Genomic DNA, 15,733 nt, shown 5'->3' on the forward strand with positions numbered 1-15,733 from the left:
GTGCTCATCCTGTCAAGTGCCCCCCCAGTGCCCGTCACCCAGTCACCCCATCCCACCACCCACCTCCCCTTCCACTACCCCTTGTTCATTTCCCAGAGTTAGGAGTCTCTCATGGTTTGTCTCCCTCTCTGATATTTCCCACTCAGTTCCCCTCCTTTCCCCTATAATCCCTTTCACTATATTTTATATTCCCCATATGAGTGAAACCATATGATGATTGTCCTTCTCCAACTAACTTACTTCACTGAGCATAATACCCTCCAGTTCATCCACGTCGAAACAAATGGTGGGGGATTCGTCCTTTCTGAGGGCTGAGAAATATTCCACTGTTTATATAGACCACACTTTCTTTAATTTGAAAAGATATTTGAATGTTTAATTTAGCTGAATCCTTGTGATTCCCCCCGCCCCCAATATTAGCTATGGAAGCAACCCTTGGCTTTCTTGTAGTACTTAGTTTTTGAGCAAAGGTGTGCCAGACAAGTTGGTTCATTGAATGACTGATGGCTGGAATTCATTTACCTATTAGAGGAGGTTATTTAAAATGGGTGTCTTGTATGCTACAAACCACACTTGACATAACTGAGACTTTGGTGATCTCTTCCTAAGTTCTTTTTATTTCATTTTGGTTTTTACTAACGTTTTGGTATACAAGAGCCATACATGATAGGTACAACTTGAGTTTGGAGATAATCTACCTTCTGATACCATCACTATATAATCAGTACTATAAACCTATCCATCTTTAGAAGTTTCTTGCCACCATGCCACCATCTTATCTATTATTATATTTCTTTGTGATAGGAGGGTTAGCAAATTTCTAAGCATATAATACAGTATTTGTAACTATAGGCATTATGTTGTTCAGAAGATCTCTAGGATTTATTCTTCTTCGATAACTGGAACTGTGACCCTCTAATACCTCCCCATTTCTCACCACTACTCTACTTCTATGACTTTACTCTTTTAGATTCTTCATGTAAGTGGTGTCCTGAATTATTTATCTTTCTGTATCTGGCTTATTTCACTTAGTGTGAAGTTCTCCATGTTCATACATGTTGTCACAAATGGCCGAAGATTCTCCTTTTTTCTTTTTTTTAGGACTGTTCTTTTTATATTAATAATAAAATAGAACCAAGTCTCTTTATCAAAGATTTTAAGACAATATTATAATTTAAAAGTAAGTCACCATATTTCTGTTGATGCTGACATGTTTTTAACACATTTAACACTTTTTTCAAGCTTAAAGCCTTTTTTTTTTTTTTCAAGTAAAGTGATTTTTAAAAATGTCTCAGTAAGCCATACTTTTTTCTCTTACCATTTTCATACAGGCCAGGATAATGTAGGGTGGCTCATGTCTAATAAGCATCTGTTAAAGTAAAGGTCAAAAATAGTCTTTAATATTGTTAATTACCTTGCTATGAATGGAAATAAAACATGTTACTTTTACTTAATTGAATTTTTATATAATAAGATTTGTACCTCAGGCTTAGATCTTTCTAGTAGCTATGAGAAACTGGTTGGATTTTTGAAATTGTCTCAATCTTAATCATCAAATCTGGAAAAAAAATACAATAACTCTTCAGTTTATTCCCTAAAGGTTGTTAACGATGAGATAACAAACTGTAAAGTACTTTGGAAATAGAAAACAGTAGGCATTTTTACCAGAGTGACTATCAGAATAATTTTGCCTAAATTCATCTTTCTCTTCATGTGAGAAATTGAAGAACATAATTGAGATTACAGTCAGTTGACAAGGAAACTGAAATAGCCATCTGTTTACAACTCTGTCCACATTTTTAATAAATAATATCCACCAGTTAACACCACGTGGTTGAGGTGGTCGGAAGAGGAGGGTTTAGCCTCTGACCTTGGTTAATGCACTTCTCAAGAGGGTTTCTGAGTAAAATAAAAGATGCCCAGATAAGTAAGAATGTCACACAAACAACAATGAATTTTTTAATGTAGGTATACAATATTCAGGAAATATGCTAAAAACATATCTGACCTTTATCAAAATTCAAATTTAAGTGAATGTCCTATTTTTTTTAAAGACTTTATTTATTTATTCTTGAGAGCCAGAGAGAGGCAGAGACACAGGCAGAGGGAGAAGCAGGCTCCCTGCAGGGAGCCCGATGTGGGACTTGATCCCGAGACTCCGGGATCACGCCCTGAGCCGAAGGCAGACGCTCAACCACCAAGCCACCCAGGGATCCCCATTTATCCCGTTATTTAAATGACATGGAGGAACTACTAGAAGTTTCTAGAGCTGATATAGTATAAAGATACCTCTGCAGAGCTGGTTCTGAAAAGCAGTTTGGTCAGTAGTCAGTGACTTTTTGACCTCTGACATCTGTCCTTGGACCCGACTTCAGTGAACTGCCTGCTTTTGGTTGGTGTGGATAGATATAAACTGGAAAAAGGATTCTGTAGGTCTTTTTTCTTCTCTTCCTTCTGCTTTGGCTCTTCCACCCCCTCCCTTCCTCCTTTTTCAGCTTCCAACTTAGATGGGGGGCATAGGCTGTGTGATAAGGGAAGGGACCAATATATTGGGCGGAGGGTGGTTTTGATGCTTGTGACAACTGCCCTCTGCGTAGTGTGTACCTCGGCTAAGTGGGGCTACATCTGTGAGCCCATTTCTTCCCCAGTAACTTAGGATGAGAGAAGATGATTTCCAGTGCGGACACTAACACTATCTACTTCAGTGTTTAGGGTTTAGCCTTTGCTGGGCCCACAGTCCTTGTTTCATGGGACACGAAGTCCCCCAGGCAGCGTGCTGGCCGGCAAGGCAGTGTAATGTAGTAGTGCTTGCTTTTGAAGCTCTTAATGGATTTGGATAAATGAACTTTAAAGCTATTAAACTGCACTCCAAAGCTATCCGCTTTGTGAAATCTTACCCATCATATGAACAGAGGTTCACATTATTCCTTTACCTGTTAGCATCTCCTGCAATTGTTTTAATTCCTACTGTAATTGGGATCGTAATTAGGAATTAGTGGCTCATGGAAATGCCAGTGGAGGCAGTACTTACTCTTTTTTAGATCATTAGTTGTATTTGAAAAAGAAAGAAAAGGGCAGCCCTGGTGGCTCAATGGGTTAGCGCCGCTTCAGCCCAGGGCCTGATCCTGGGGCCCCGGGATCAAGTCCCATGTCAGCTCCCTGCATGGAGCCTGCTTCTCCCTCTGCCTGGGTCACTGCCTCTGTGTGTGTGTGTGTGTGTGTGTGTGTGTGTGTGTCTCATGAATAAATAAAATCTTTAAAGAAAAAGAAAGAAAAGCGTAATATCTGCTTCATTTTCATATGACATTTTCCTTTTTTTTTTAGATTATATATATTTATTTATTTGAGAGAGGGGGTGGGGGGATAGCATCCGAGATAGCGAGTGAGCACAAGCAGGGAGGAGGGGAGAAGCAGGCCTCCCGCTGAGCTGAGCTCCCTCCCAGGACCCCGGGGTCAGGACCTGAGCCGAAGGCAGACCCTTAACTGGCTCAGCCACCCAGGCGCCCCCATTTGACATTTTCTTAATGTCTCCATTAAGCATTTGTTCTTTCTCTGCCCTTCTTCATTTGTTCATTTCAAAACCACCGGATCACAATAAAGTGACCTATTACTTGTTGAGTTGGTGTGAAGTACACCTCTGGGAGACAATGCTGTGTTGTTGTATCTGCTAAGATTTTGCTGTAATAAAATGCAAAAGAACCTGTGTACGAAGTATATGGAGCAACCTATTATTTCTGTATGTTCTTGAGTTGTTTAGTACTTTTTAAAAAATAGCTCAAAAATGCTTTAAACGTCAAATAGCACATGACCGGGTGTAGTCCAAAGAATACTTTTTTTTCTTCTTGATTATTTAGGAAGGCAGCACTTGCGATAGATTTCTAGCCAATTTGAAGAAAATAGAATAGTGTTTGAGCCTCAGCATTAATGGTATTTCTACAGGTAACTGTTTTCAGTGATGAATTATCTTTTTAAAAATTCCTAAATTCTTTTTTTTACTTAGATATTTGTGAATGGATGCAAGGTTTAACTATAAATGTATATTTACAGATCTCTGTATGAACAGACTTGAAATGGAAATGATGACATCATCACTTTTTTGTGCTAATAATTATTAAAATCCAGTGTACCGGTTATGGATACTGCCAATTACAAAAACGATTTGATTTCAACACTATGGAAGTTTGTTTCTGACCTAAGTCAGAGTATCACGCGGGGGTGCAGACGAGCTGATAGGGACGCTTCCCCCAGACGGGGTCCACACGCCTGCTTTCTCTTGTCATCTGAGCGTGGCCTCCGCCGCAGGCCCACCGCTGCTGCTTGTGCTCCTTCTTAAGGCACCAAGAACGGTTTTCTCCCCCTTGCTCAGAATACTTGCTGGAAGTCACATAAAACCTTCCCTCTTGTGGGACATTGGCCAGTATTCAGTGTTGTCATCAGCACAGTTATGTTCAGGAGGGCCATGTGCGTAGCTAAAGAGCAGACGCTGTACAAGGAAGGGGAGAAGAGATTCCAGGGGACAGAAACATCTTGGACTTGGTTACTCTGTGCACATGTGTGTTTTATTTTTAAAAATCTTTTTAAAATATTTTATTTATTTGTTAGAGAGAGAGAGAGAGAGAGAAGGGAAAGAGAGAGTGAGCAGCAGACTCCCTGCTGAGCAGGGAGCCCGAGCGGAGCTCAATCCCAGGATCCTGGGGTCACAGGCTGAGCCGAAGGCAGATGCTCAAAGACTGAGACAGCCACCCCGGGCATGAGTGTTTCGTATTTTTTTTTTTTTAAGATTTTATTTACTTATTCATGAGACAGAGAGAGGCAGGCTCCCCACAGGGAGCCCAATGCAGGACTCGATCCCAGGACCCCGGGACCATGACCTGAGCCGATGACAGATGCGTCACTGGCGCCACTACATGTGTGTTTCAAAAGACCAAATTGTGGTACATCTGGGTGGCTCAGCAGTTGAGTGTCTGTCTTTGGCTCAGGTTGTGACCCCAGGGTCCCAGGATGGAGTCCTGAATCAGACTCCAAGCAGGGAGCCTGCTTCTCCCTTTACCTATGTCTCTGCCTCTCCTCTCTCCCTCTCTCTCTCCCTCTCTCTCTCCCTCTCTCTCTCTCTCTCTGTCTCTCATGAATAAATAAAATCTTTTTAAAAAAAATAAAAGACCAGATTGTCCGATCTGCTGGAAATTTTAATCTACTTAGGGAGTCAAAATTTAATAGATCCTGAAATGTAGATTCCAATACAGATCATTGAATGGTCAAGTGTCAGATAAATTAGACCATACATTTGCTATAGGAGTTTTGAAAAAGACAAGGTGATCATAGACCGGAGTTATGGACTAGGGTACGAACTATGGACTGACAAATCAAGTTGAAGGAGAAAAAGCCAAAGCCTAATTAGAAGGAAGAAAGGCAGGAAGTGAGGAGCAGGGAGATGAGCAAGTAGCGTGAGAGGCTAGTAAGTCCCGTTAATCTCGTAGTTTGTTACAGGGGAGGAGTGCTGTCAAATCAAAAGGTTCATTAACAGCGAGTTAGGCAGCCTCAAATGTCAGAATTGTTTGGGATTTAATGTGTTGGAAAACACCAGGACATTCTGAGCAGTGGAACGCTATAGCTAAAAGTAGCTAGAAGAGTGTTTATTCTGATGGGAAGGAGAAACCGAGAACCTTGAAACCAGAAGGAAACCTATTGTAGTGATCAGATGCAGGATTTTAAAGATGTGAACAAGGAACTTAAAAAGGAGAATCTTTGTATAGGAAAAAAAGATGAAGACATTAGAGACCTTACAAAAAAAGAAACATTGATAAACTTCCATATTACATACAAAATGATTAGCAGTGTAGCATTAGCCAACAGCTCCATCAGCTCGCATAACTGCCATTTCTTTTTTGTGTTGAGAACATTTACAGTGTAGTTTCTTAGCGACTTACAAGTAGATATTATAATATTATTAACCATAATCACCTTGCTGTACATTAGTTCCCCACAAATTCTTCATCTTGTAACTGGAAGTTTGTGCTTCTCCCACCCACGCCTCCCCCGGCCAACCCCTAGCAACCATCCCTCTCCTCTCTGTGTCCAAGAGACTTTGGCTTCTTTAGATTCTACATGTAAGAGAAATCAGATCGTATTTATCTTTCTCTCTCTGACTTTTTTCATCTAGCATAATGCCCTCACATAAGTGTATCAAGTTAGCACATTTTTATATCTGAATTATATCTCAATAAAAAAGATTAAATAAATGAATTTAGTGACAGACATAGATGTAAGGGTGACTTTTAGTTTGAGTGGAGTGAGAATGTTGGCTCTGTTTGCTGAAAATACCAGAAGTACTTTTATTTGGGGAATAAAGTGGTGAGTTTGATTTAGAACAGTGATTATATATATATATATATATATATATATATATATATATACACACACACACACACACACACACATGCATATACACACACATGTAGGGACAAAATATTATCTTGAAATTCTCAATTGATCCTAATTTATGGAGATGACTCATTTTTGTTGTCTTTTGTATAACTCCTCTTACCAGAAGCTGTCTTATTTTTCACACATAAGGGTGGTTATCATTGTTACTCCCTTTGCAATCAACTCTGGATCCAGTTATGCTTAAATTGATTAAGTGATTTATTTATTTATTTTTGACAGGAAAGAGTAGTTAAAAAGGATGTTAATATGAAGCTGGAAGCTGCTTGTAATGGATGGTGGATAACACTATGTATAAAGCATGAGAATAAGTATTGCTAAAAAGCTTCAGTTCCTTTTAACTTCAAAAAGATATCTCCCAGAATTCTGTTCTTTCTTTTATACATTGCTAAATTTCTATACCATATGCCATCCATTTTTAAAAATATTTTATTTATTCATGAGAGACAGAGAGAGGCAGAGACACAGGCAGACGGAGAAGCAGGCTCCCCTCAGAGAGCCCAATGTGGGACTCGATCCCAGGACCCTGGGAACATGCCCTGGGCCGAAGGCAGACGCTCAACCACTGAGCCACCCAGGCGTCCTGCCATCCATTTTTATATACATAGAAATATCTTTGCTATGTAATTCATTTTCATGTTCACTATATGTTAAGAAAAATTAGACTCTTTGTAAAAAATCAGGTGTCTTTCTAAGCACTTCTGTTAAGTACACCAAATAAAAAAAAGTAAGAAACAGGTTATTGTCAACATTATTTAAGACTTATTGACTTAGATAGAACAAGAGGCAACTTGTTCTTGTAGAATCATAATTTTTTGTTTTTATGAATATATCAATATTATCTCATTGGATTTGTTTACTTACAAACATGGGCAATTTTTTGTCAGAGTTCACATTTTTCTCTATGTAGCATATATCTGAAATTATTCTCCAGTAGATATTCGTCTTTATAGAACTTGGGTTTTCGAGCTTATTTCTGAGCCACAGCTAGTAACTACTTAGGGGCCATCTAAGTGATTAAGGTGTTGTGTACTGTTTACTTTATTGAATATTCCAGTTAACGCACAACTTGTGTGATATCTGCTGCTCCTGCTGACAAATAGCCCTCTTTGTTAAATGAAAACGTTTTACGTAGGTTATCTGGCATCGGTAGAATTACCAGCGAATCACTTTGTAATAAGTGCTTTTATTCTGAAAACTAGTGATTTGTCCTGGGCTCTGATACGTTGTATCTGCATGTGAGTTAGTGCTGCTTATTTATCTGTAAGTTAGAGAAATGTCTGGACATACTGCATGGTGGCAGCAAAGGCACTCTCAAGCCAAAACAGTGATATCATCTGAACATCAAGTCTCATCGCTCAGTCACTAAGTTAAAATCCCAAAACAATTTCATTAATTGAATCAATATTATCAAGTGTGGGTTGGAAGGGGGGAAAATGGTAAGAAAAGCAAACATCCTGTTTCTAAGGAATGCAAGATATCCTAAGAATTCAAATATTAGAAGGAGTGAATTCTGCTCTGGAGGAGCTGACAGGTGGGAGAAAAAATTATAAACACCTTAAATTAAAATGCAATGTAAAGAGATAGCTGATCAGTATATTAACAAGTTATCTGAAATACAATTTATTTTTTTATTTTTTTAAAAGATTTTGTTTATTCATGAGAGACAGAGAGAGAAAGGCAGAGACACAGAGAGAGGGAGAAGCAGGCTCCATGCAGGGAGCCCGATGTGGAACTTGATCCTAGGACCCCAGGATCACGCCCTGAGCCGAAGGCAGATGCTCAACCATTGAACCACCCAGGCATCCCTGAAACACAATTTAAGTTATGAGTTCTCAAGTAAAATTATACAGTCTGGCATTGTTTACTTAGTGACATCTGGGTCTCTGACTGTGGGCTTTAGATCATTCCAAGACTCTGACCCAATGTTCATCTCCAGTTTTATTTACTATTTATTTCAGCCTTGATCACGTGCTCTTACATTGCCCTTTTCTCTCCTTTATTTGTTTTATTCTCTACAACCTACCTTTGCTTTTCATATGTCTTAATGCTTTGATGCTAGAGCTCCATCTCTGGTCATAGGCATCTTATCAATCATTTAAGATAGATTATAAATAAGTACCACCTTTCATGTGAAAGCTTTCCCAAAAGCAATCCTTTGTTTTGTCAAAGAACTTGTTTTTTGTCTCGGTTATAATAGCTATCAATTTTATCTTTCTTCTGAATTTATTTTGTATGTATTCTTTTTAAGAAACATTGCAGTGTAACTGCTGGTAGCAATGGCTATGCGTGCACGCGCGCGCGCGCGTGTGTGTGTGTGTGTAGTGAATAATAAGTATTTATTATTTATTATTAATAAGTATTTATTATTCTATTATTTATTCTAGGTACTAGAACTGAAAACAAGTATCAGAATATAAAGAGAAGTTTCTAAATAAAATGAAACAAGGACAAAACACAGATGGAAAGCACCAAGAACATAGTGTTCCAATTATCTAGGTCCCTGCCTGTACACCTTTCTCATCTACACCCTTGATCTATGCCAGTGTTCTCCACGGAGTTTCTGGAGTGACCTCATATAGTCCTTTTTTTTAGATTCCAGGAGATTTTATTGACTATTACAGCAGTCTGCATCATTAGGGGATGGAGTAGGATGGGGAAATGGTATGATGTTCCAAGCCCTAGTCATAGGAATGTGCTTATAAGCAGCTAAAATCCAAGTACATCTTATAATAATCTATTTTGAAAATCTCTCTATAATCAGTTCCAGTGACCCAGTGATACCGTTTTTTAATATTCACATGATTGTCCATTAGGTGCCAACTTAATTCAAAGTATTGTGTGTATAAGTCATTGAACCTTAACTATAAACCCTTGGAAGTAAGAAATAGGAATCATTACTCTCATTTTACTGAATAACATTAAGTAATGTGTCCAGTGAAAACTCAAGGCGGGCTAGCTCCAAACTCATTTCTGAAGTTCTACACTCGGCTGTTTCCAATCAGACAAGACCATTTTAAAGGACAGCTAAGAGGATAGACTCTTCCTATGATGGTGCCTCCCGTGCTTCCCAGTCTTACCTGCTGCCTGTGCATCTCATCGGTGGCTGTGTGTGATAAACCTTCAGTCATTGAGCTTTTGAAAAACTTGATTGGGAAATGACAATTGTTTGGGGACCAGAATGTGTGCCCCCAAATTCAATATTGATAGATGAAAGATGAAGACATGAAAATTAACTAGATTTTAGTAGTAGAAATATACAAGCAATAAGCAGTTTCCTCACGGCCAAAATAATACTCTAAGAAGATAGAGGAGTGTAAGAAAAAACAGTGAAGTGGATTTCAAAGACTTTGTGAAGCTTTTGCTTCCTTTATGTTCAGGTCTGTGTAATGGGGTAGAGTTCTGACTTCTCTCAGATTATTGATTCAGTTACTTAAACAATGGCTAATGTGACAGAAACTGTATATTTCTCTCAGGTTAAACTCTTACCTAATAGGTAGATGAGTTGTAGACAGTGTGGTCCATCCACCTGCCATTCCTTAGGTCCTGGGCCTCATCTGTATGACCGAAACTGGATTGGTACCACTACATTTATAGTTTAGATGGAAAAAAGGGGAAAACTCTGTGGAAGGCAAGCAGCATGACCATAAAAGTTGTAAATGTATCATATCTCAAATGCTCTTAACTAGAATTTCATCACATGGCCGCAACGTGGTGAGAGACACTGATAAATATAGTTTCTTGTAGGTAATCACCTAAAACTTGAGGCTGTACTGTTACTAGGAGAATGGAGAAAAAGAGTATTGTAAAGCCCTGTCACAGGCTGTCCCTCTGTCATCCCAGTACCTGTGTGTTTTTCGCCCCAACACATAGAACACACCCACCATCTTTCCATAGAAAATGATCCAGAGCCCCAGCAAGTTAGTACATCCAGGTAAGAACCGGGATCTCTGGGTGGCATGAAATTCTCCCATGAAATATCATGTGGATATTACTTTTCCTAATTGGACTGTTTATACAGCAGAGTACCAGTCATTCCTTCCACCCTGTTGCCATTATTGCCCAGGTATCTTACACATGAGGATACTGACTTCTGGATGGCCACTGTAAAAATCCCATTTGAAAAAAGAGAGTAGGAAATACAGAGCAGTCACACGTTTGTAGTATATATTACAACTCCTCAGATAAGAAACCCAAAGACCCCCTACTCTTAGATAAAGAAAATTCCTGGGCTAGCCCATGTGCCTGCTCCTGGTAGTGTTCTCTGGGGGTGTCCTTCTGTCTGTCCTTCTGTCTGTATCCTCTGACACATCCAAAGAGGGTCGTGCTTGAGGATCGACAGCTCTCATATCCTGCTCTTTCTGCAGCAGGTCTAGAGCCCCAAACTTGCTTTTGGGTTACAACCGTGACAAGATTTCTGCAGTCTAGCTTTGGTAACACAAATAGCATAAAAAAATAGTGGGGTGGCTTCTCCTTATTTTCTTCTATGAGTTTCCTGTGCTAGCAGTCTCAGTCCTAAGATTTAGTACAGCAGTCATTCTTTAAAAAAAAAAAAAATTATTTGAGAGAGAGAGAGAGAAAAAAAATATGGGGTAGGAGAGTGGCAGAGGGAGAGCGAATGTCCAGCAGACTCCCCACTGAGCACAAAGCATGAGTCAGGGCTCTATCCCATGACCATGAGATCATGACTTGAGCAGAAATCACAAGTTGATTATGTAACTAACTGACTGAGCTATTTAGGTGCCCCAGTCTAGAAATCATTCTTAAATCCAACATCTTTTTTTATATTTACTGGGTTCTGACCTTAGCCCATCTTCATCTCTCTCATTTTAAATATGGCTTACTCAAAACACTGCTGAAAACAGAAAGTTCATTGGTAGAGTAGTGGACATTATTCATATTTCAGTGGTCCATCTGTACTTGTGGCCAAGGCTCCTAGCTGCCTTCCACAGTTGTGTCTTCTCATTCTATTGTGAAATTTTGCCTTTGGAAATAAATGATGCCTGGCCAGGAAATAATAGTTGTCAGACCTCCTCTGTGTCTATGCAGCACCAGTAGTATATCAGTGATAGTAACAGGTGTCAACTCAAGCCTCAGATTGTTGTGACTTGGGTATGCCTTCTCCATACTTCCTAAGTGACTTTAGAAACCAAGTACCGAAGAAGGCAGAAGTGCCACCAGCTGTAGGCCATTGACTACTGGCTTGAAGCAGAATCTATGCCTCTGTGGCTAGGAATTAACTTAGGCTCTCGTCATGTGAGATGAACTTTGTGCTTTGTGCAAGATTTGAGATGTTCATTAGGTTATTTTGTGTTACCATAAGGGATAGACTTCTTTTTCCATGTTTTGGGTATTTCCCAGGTTAAAAGTTTTACTGGATAACAGAGCCCATTTTGTAACACAGAATCTGAAGAGGCCAGCTATTTGCCTTTCTAGATTCTCTGGCATTTCCGTGTGGGTACATAACCCTCAGCCTGTTAATGAGACTCATCCTGGACCCTCATATGGGAGCCGTGATATAAATTAGAGAATGTGGAGAATTCATTTTGGGACAGTAGTATTTGGGCAGCAACATTCAGATTCCTGGAAATGTTATGAGCCGTACACTACACATTTATTTAATTGATTGGGGCTTAAAAACAGTTCAAACTCATTATCATGGCTTACAATTCAGAACCATCACTAATAATCCATAAGAGATAACTGAGGCAAGCTCAAAGTAATGATCCACATAACACCAATTAGATCCAGGCCTTAGGACCAGGGTTGGGTTCTAAGGCATTTTTGAATATGTGAAGTTTACTTTTTTTCTTTTCATGTGACCAAAAATGCACAATCTATTAGAATTAGAAAAGTGCTGTTGCACTCATTAATGGGAAATGCGATTAGCTGTCATTTGAAGTGGTGTTTCTATCAAGAGAATCAGCCCTCAATTCATTATGTGCTTTATTATTTCCTAGCAGCTGAAATGAAAAACTGTACCCATATTATTTTTAGAGCATATTAACCAGAAAATGGCTCTACAATCTGCATATTTTCTCAAGAATATTTTTCTAACTCACATTTCAATATTCTGAGTAATTATGCATTAAATACCTTTTGAAGTCCATGATTCAATAGCTAGCATAGCACACCCCGAATATCATGTGAGGTAGAATTGTAGTCCCGCAGATTTGACCAAAGACACGCCCAAAGCTCATTTTTGTATAGAGAAAACATTCTCATAAACATCCTCACCGTTAAGCATGGCATTCAAAAGTAAGGTGCCCACATTTTGGACTCTACGTCTTACTCCTGTCATCCCAAAATCTTAGTGGAAAGCTAAAGTCAGTTAAAATGAATACCATTTTGCCTTTTTACAGGAATTTTAGCAGCTCCAGTTTCCTCTCAAAACACATATCTTTCATTATGAATCATTAAGAATCTGATTATATCAGGCAATTTCAGTATATGGGTATTATCTTTTTTACTCTTTGACCATCTGCAATTCTAAGGCTCTATAAATAATGTACCACTTAAATGCCACAATGGGATTTTACAACAGATTAATTGGTAATATCACAGAAGAAAGTACATTGTTTAATTTTATCATAATGTAAATATCTTAATTTAGTATAATCAAGGGATATTTCCTAATAGTAAATATCTCAGAAGACTTCTAAGAGAATATTCTTAATATTTTTAATATGTAAATGATCTAATTTTATAAACCATATTAAAATTTAATAGTCTGGCTCATATTATAAATTGCAAACCTTTTTGCTGTCTTTAAAGATACCAATTTTATGGAGCATAGAACCACATATCACAGTTAATTTCACTTAGCAATTATACCAAAAACAAATTTTAGATGAATGTTGTCTGCAGATTTCAGAAATCTAATTTAAACATGACTTTCAAATTTCAGTTTCAAGTCACTTCACAAATTCATTGCTTAACCATTTCCAGCTCATGGTGGTTGTGGGGTTAGCAGTGCTGCCTAATGCCACTTCCGTCATCTATCTCTCTCAATCATTTCTAACAGTCTGAATCCAATCAGGAGAGAAAACATAGTATTTTAAACATGGAAAAAAAAAATTTTGAAACTTGGAAAAAAATTTTTTTGAAACTTAAATTTTAAGAAAAATTATTTATTCATGAGAGACACAGAGAAACAGAGACACAGGCAGGCAGAGGGAATAGCAGGCTTTCTGCGGGGAACCCGATGCAGGACTTGATCCCAGGACCCCAGGATCCCATGGATATCTCCATAAGCCAAAGGCAGATGCTCAACTGCTGAGCCACCCAGGTGCCCCAAAAGTTAATATTTTTAAATAACGAATTGTTATAACAGGGATTGGAAGATTGACTAGAAGTAAAGATCACTCTGAATAAAATAGGAATACCAGGTATGGTATTATATAATGTAATATGTAATAACAACAAACCCTGGAATTGAGGTAGAGAGCCTGAGGAAGCAACCTCAATCCCCCTGTGCTTCTGGACTGAAATCCAGATTTTATTTATTTATTTGGGAGAGAGCACGTTGATCACACAGAGCCAGAGGAGGGGCAGAGGGAGAAGAAGAAGCAGAAGCACACTCCTTGCTGAGCAGGGAACCAGACACAGGGCTTGATCCCTGGGATCATGACCTGAGCCAAAGGCAGACCCTTAACTGACTGAGCCACCGACCCCCCCAAGATCCAGATCTTCGTATACAGACTGGTCATGGCCCACCAAATGACTGAAAGGTTGCTGTGGCGTCATGTGAGAATGGTTTGCTGGTAATTCATCTTTTCGGGTTCAAAATGTCTCATCAGAGGCACTCCACAACAAAAGTAGTCAGGGTGTACTGCTGGCCAGTTTTTGCTGGAGAATCTGAGAGCCCTACAAAAGTTACCCAAGCTGCAGGAGTTGAGCTCTGGAGAATACAATGCCCTGCAGGAGCCAGCCACCAGGAAAGCTTCACATGCTCCAAGGGCCTTTCAGCAAACAAATCTGAAGCAGGAAGCAAAAACACCTTTCTCTTTGAGTGTCTCTCTTTCATCATCTGCTGACAAAGCTTAAAATTGTGCTCCTTGGTAAAAGAAAAATATTTAAAGACCCCAGATCCATTTTCATAGAGCAAGATAAATGGGTGAATTTGGAGCTGGGAGGCAATAAATGTATAAATGGCAAAACATTGTACTGAAAGGATATCATTCACTTCAATTTGTAGTTATCACCCAGACCCTAGCGTGGGGAGTCAGGTATTATAGAGGACTAGTTGAAAGTGAACTGGCATGTCTACCAGCGTGCTCATTGCTTTATTCCAGTGCTACCACAAAAACAAAAGCAAAGTGAAATGTTATTTCACTGGCTATAAGTTTTCTTGCAAGTGCAGATTGTAGGAATAAAAGTAAATTTATCCTTTTGTTTGCATTGACTATATTGTAAGTGGTTGTTGGAGGAGTGCTGTATTTAAACTGCTTTATATAAATTGGTTAGTCTTTTAAAATGATGTTATTTTATAATGTAGTCACTAATGAGAAAGATATTTTATAATTAAGGAGAGGCTCAGAAGTTATTTTTTGATGTATACTAATTGGCCAAATTATCGTAGGTGGCTAATAAATCTGGTTCACGGTAAAGATTTCCATAGTTTTGAATAAAGAAAAACGCAAAATAGATTGGAAGGTATAGGTCATGAGAATTATTATGGAAATCTTCCTAAGAGTCATATGTTCAAGGGGAGGATATTTTCAGCATAAAATTATCATCTGATTTATTAACATTTATTATTCTCCATTAGGTCTAAGTTGCGCGTGTATGTGTGTGCGTAAAGCATTTAATTTTAATTAAAATGTTAGATTTGGTTAAAATAAGTATAAATAATTGCATTTAAAAATCAATGGAGTTAGACAATTTTTTCCCTGATGATTGCAAAATGATAAAGGCTCTGAAACACAGGATTCCTGAATTTGTACTTGAATCATTTCAAATCACTCAAATAAATTTAAGGAAAAAATGTTTTCATGGATTTATTTTAATTTTACTTTAACCTTTTAATTATAATCTCAAATGTTGTGGCCGTTATCAAATATGTGAATAATAAGGTTAAAAAAGTCATCCTATTACATAACAATTCAAGAGAAATAAGTGTCTTTTTATAGATCAAGATAGTATGACATTGAATGAAAATATAAAAATTAAGTAATTGAAAGTACAGTTTCCATTAGTGGCAAATGATTTTCTTTTAAGGAAAATTTTTGTGTTAGTAGAGGGAAAGTAAAAGGTATAATCTCTGAACACCTAGGAAAACTTGTAAGTTAGC

At 38.4% G+C, this 15,733-nt stretch overlaps 1 protein-coding gene across 8 annotated transcripts in view; it reads left to right on the top strand.

The window, feature by feature from the left end:
- The window catches only part of CACNA2D1 (calcium voltage-gated channel auxiliary subunit alpha2delta 1), a 475,096-nt gene that overhangs the window by 339,299 nt on the left and 120,064 nt on the right, over positions 1 to 15,733 (top strand). The window lies entirely within an intron of this gene.

Source organism: Canis aureus, chromosome 21, assembly GCF_053574225.1.
Source record: "Canis aureus isolate CA01 chromosome 21, VMU_Caureus_v.1.0, whole genome shotgun sequence".
Classification (NCBI taxonomy): Eukaryota; Metazoa; Chordata; class Mammalia; order Carnivora; family Canidae; genus Canis; species Canis aureus.